The sequence below is a fragment of the Larimichthys crocea genome, chromosome XVII, assembly GCF_000972845.2.
Source record: "Larimichthys crocea isolate SSNF chromosome XVII, L_crocea_2.0, whole genome shotgun sequence".
NCBI classification, from domain to species: Eukaryota; Metazoa; Chordata; class Actinopteri; family Sciaenidae; genus Larimichthys; species Larimichthys crocea.
The window spans coordinates 5,416,073-5,420,806 of record NC_040027.1 but is presented as its reverse complement, the minus strand read 5'-3'; the positions used below and the strand labels follow the sequence as shown (position 1 = coordinate 5,420,806).

Genomic DNA, 4,734 nt, shown 5'->3' with positions numbered 1-4,734 from the left:
ATTAGTGTGTGAGTTTGTGTGAAGTAGAGGCAAATTGTAAAGTGCTTTGAATTAAAGTGCTATATGAATGAAGCCATTTAACATTTTATTCTGAACCAAAGTGGTGAACTGATCGACTGACATGCCGTCTCTAAAGCCATGATGTTAGCATGGCTTAAAAAGACAATTTGACATGAAAAGAAGAACTTTGCATTATAACAACCAAGTTACAAGCATTATCAAAAGATGGCCCGTGCTACTTTGTCTCTTGTCTGAATTTGTTCAGTTCCTCCCAGATGTAAAGCCTGAATAGTTAATTGAGACCTAGGCAATGGCTGTTCACAAACTTCTGACACAATATTTGGTCCTTTTTTTGGTCCCTAAATTTGTCTGAAAAGAAGCACGAAAGCAGTATTCAGGGCATGTCATACAGAGATTTTTCTTCAAAGATATTTCTTTCATACAGTTAACACTTCATGAAAATAAAAAGTGAAATAAAAAACATTTTTAGTCCACAGGATCTTCATTATTGAAGTGGGTGGAGGTTTTGAATAAATCCATTCCATATCAGGTTTTAATTGTAACAAATCTGATAAAAAAAATATTGATAGATTTTTGCTTAAAGTTGTTCTTGACTGTTTCAATACTTCAAAAATACAAAATTTCAGTGTAAAATTGTTCAAGGCTGTTGTACATTCATCTGCTGTCAGCTGAACGAAAGAACAAAAACAAGTCAGCTAAGTATCATTTACAGCCGTTGCCTATTATTTATCATTCTCATTTTCACTCCGAGGTATGTATGTCAATGTAAGGCATTCAGTGATGCAGCAGGGTGTGGTACATATAACACACTTGGTACACTATGTATTGAAGAAGCCATACTTATGCTCTTAAAGTGAAAGAATGCTGAATAATTGCAAGACAAATAGACTTGGTCGAGGTTGGATGTTGATGGTAAAGAGTGAAGCAGTTTCAAGAGATGATGGATGAGGACAAAAAGTCACACATCATCAAGACAATGTAGAGCAGAAGGTTTCACAGAGTCAACAAGTTCCAAATGATTATGAAATTACAAAATTCTATGGTGTCTTAGAGGTTGCTAAGGATAAGAGCATAGCATAGTATCAACAGGTTACACAGGCCAGACGAGGTTTCAGAGTGTGACAAGCTTGCAGAGGATGAGCTTTACAAGAGGATTGAAAAAAATGCAGCATTTATGTTGTTGAGGCATTACTGTGAGTACAACCACAGTGCAACAACTTGGCCTTTCTCTGAGGTGTCATGTTATTGCCTGATAGCTGGATGTCACTTTTGTATTAGAGATCAAGGCTCCATTTGCAATACGGGTCAGTGTGGGCTAAATAGTTACCCAAAACACTTAAATACAGAAATCAAACATCATTTGATAGTCAGTGATAATCATTGAGGACAAGTATTCAAGGGCTTTAAATGCCATCTGTTCTTACAGCTTACTCCAAATGTACAATGTACAACTTTAAGTTAAGCAGTAGTCCTCTTTACAGCTACCAGAGTTTTGAAATAATTAAAGCAATGACAACATGTTTTGTCTTTTATGACTTTTAATACCCAACCCACAATGATGCATGTACATGTATAGTGTCCAATTGCTGTACAAAAGCTTCCTCTCAACTCAGCTTTTGTAGTCGTGAAAATCACGACCGTCTCAGTGGCAAAAGTAGTGAAACGCTATTGTCCGAAAAGCTCTAAGGAAGGAGGTAAAGATGCTTGATGGTTGGGCTGGATGGTGGAGAATACAAAGTGTGTGATATGGACAACAGAGGCCGTGATCGTGTCCCATCTCATATCCACAGTCACTTTTCATTTTACAACCATGACCACCATCTTTCCCTAACCTTAACCCAGTCACTTTATTTGCCCATTAACTATTTGTGTTAATGGTAGCGAGGAGGTGTGTTCAGATATCAGGCTGAGGAATGTAAAAGGAACAAACAGCAGGAGATGAGTTAGTGTCTTCTCTTTTCTGTTCCATCTCTGAGTCTGATTATTAAAGTTGATCTCTGTGCCTACCTTGGGATCAGGGAAATATGAATTAATATTAACTAATATTTTATATGATATCATTGAAACCCCTGATTAAATGTCATCTTCTTGTTCTTCGTGTATTGAGATTGCAGTAGAAGCGTTAGAGGGAGCAGAGTTGAGCGCTAGTTTATTCAGTGAGGTGTGAAAGAAAAGACAGAAAGATGATAAACATCAGAGAACAGATGTGATATTGTAGAAGGTGGAGGGACACTTATGTGCTAGATCACCCCTTATCATGGTACAAAATGACAAGAATCAGATAAGACCCTGATTTATGACATCAATACAGAGTAGATATTGAAACAGATATTGCTTTTTTGTTTGTTTATTTTATTTATTATTTAGCTATTTATTTCACAAAGTATGATCATATGAACTCATACAGTAGTCTGCACATCCAGAAGTAGGCTCTGTACTTTTAATGGATGTAGTTATGTGTAGTGATAATGTGCACTGAATAGAATAGAAGGTGCTGAGATGACTGAGGCAAAGGGTAACTCCTCTGCATAAGTAGGGAATTAAATAAAGTTGTTGTTGTTGTTAAACTTTATTTTCACAAACTGTTTATTTACACATTAATATACTTGTAGACAAGTTTGAAGCTGTGTAAATGTCAAAACTGGTGAATACATGCTCAGTGTGAAGGTTTCATTCTTGGTGTTGAAATATCAGCTTGACAAAAAACATTCTTAACTCAGTGCCAGCTTACTGTATCTCTCATGGTCTTCATCAGGAGACTTTTTGCTCCGTTGTCCTGGAGAGCGAAGAATAATAAATAGATAAGAATAAATAAATACTTCATTGGTAAAATTGGATTTTGTGTTAGAGCCGTGATGTATTTTATTGTTGTTGTATTATTAATATAATTAATATCATCATTATATATCATTATATCAATAACGGTTTTAATACCTGTTACAGTAGAGTTACAACACAAACACTTCAAAATGTATGTCCTTACAACTAAATTCAAACGTTTTACAAACATTCATTAATAGTTAAGACAGTGCTTATTAATGCTATAAGGCCAGTTCAAGTGCAAAAATAATGAGACCTTGGCTGTGAGATAATAAGATGTCACATTTCAGGAATATTGTACAAAGTTACATGAAAAGTTCTTTTTTCCCAGTGTGTTTGTGGTGTCTGCCTCACCAGGTCCTGGGCTAAGCACTGATCCTCACTTATTCCACATCTATCTAAACTTGGCTGTCCTGTGGTGAAGCAGCCGTTATGCCGGTTTGATCGACTTCAGGGGGCCTCAAGGTCACAGCACAATGCAATTCTGAGGTGGAAATCCTAGGTCTTATCAGAATGACCTTCAGCACTGCTGATACTACTGATTCCACAAATACAACAGTCCTTTGCTTCCTAAACAGCAGCAATATGGTTAATTCTTTAGGACTTCTTTGAAACAAGAGAACGCTGTGGTGACTAATGAATGAAGTCATCTTTTATAGTCTCACATTGGATGTTTTTGCCAGTCAGTGCAGGATCGACTTTATTTGATTTGAGTGCTTATCACATTATTGATACAGTTTTGAGTTGTGATCACTGATCCAACACATCTACTTTTTGATATTGGATATACACAATAGTAGTTTAACTGTAATAGTAGCAGTAGGTTATTTTCAGAGATAAAGATGATCATTTTAAAATGTCAAATCCTGCTGTATGCAACATATATATATAGTATATAGAGAGTATAATAAAGTAATTTAGCTGGTGGTTGGTGATTTGATTGAAGAACAAATATTGTTTTTATTTACTTAATTATTTATTTCACTTTAATCTGATTTGATTTTGTCAAGTACACATGAGGCTGCATGCATTTCACTTTTCTTAAAACTGGGACAACATATTCTGTTTATTGTGTAAACTGAAATGAATGCAAATAATTAAAACTGTTTCTAAAGCAGTGTTCTCACACTGGAGGACAACCTTTATATTCATAATATTGAATCTATTCTGAACTGTAAAAGTGCATGAAACAAGTTTTTGATAACACTCCAAACAGCGTACATTTCATTCTCAGCAGCTGTAATGGCAGTGGCAGCAGCTGTGGTATAGTAGCAATAGCAGCAGTATCTGTGGCAGACTCCCATATTTAGTCAGGTATGAGCCTCATTTAATGCTCAAGGACCATTCTTTTGAAAAGGAAGAGTAACATAACATACCCCTCTGTCAAGCAGCTCCTCCATCCATCGGCAGCAATCGCTGCAGAGTGACTGCTTCTCCCTATATAACTTTGTCATATTGTAATAACAATGCGTGTCATTGAAGAGCCGGTGGTTTCAGTGTCAATCCAGCATTTCTGAGTCCACTGTAAGGCCTAAGTACAAATGAATCATGCAATAGACATTTCAAAGGCTTACACTGTACACTAACTCTAGCAGGGTTAAGAGCACTACCTGAAGTTCCCACTTCAGCGTCAGTGAAAATGCTGTGTCACCTCAACAGGTGGTCGGATGGATTAGTGGTGTTCCCACAGTATGTCTGTGCAGACGTGGAGAAGCTGCACAATGCAGACGATTTGCTAATGTGTCTGTCGTTTGGAAGCTAAAGTTCAGCCATGTTTTGAAGATTAGCTTCAGGGTAACACTGAAAATCTGTGAAAATCTGACACTCCTGCTCATTTGTGAAATGTAGCGTCAGTAGTGTTCATTTCTGTTATGATGAGCAGAAATGAGACAG

General features: G+C 36.7%; 1 long non-coding RNA gene across 1 annotated transcript in view; it reads right to left on the bottom strand.

Moving 5' to 3' along the window:
- Positions 1-2,688: 2,688 nt before the first annotated feature.
- Positions 2,689-4,734, bottom strand: part of LOC113748043 (uncharacterized) — an 11,267-nt gene continuing 9,221 nt past the window's right edge. The window contains exon 3 of the long non-coding RNA XR_003464082.1: positions 2,689-2,797. This is a non-coding gene — a long non-coding RNA (uncharacterized LOC113748043). The remainder of the gene's footprint in view (positions 2,798-4,734) is intronic.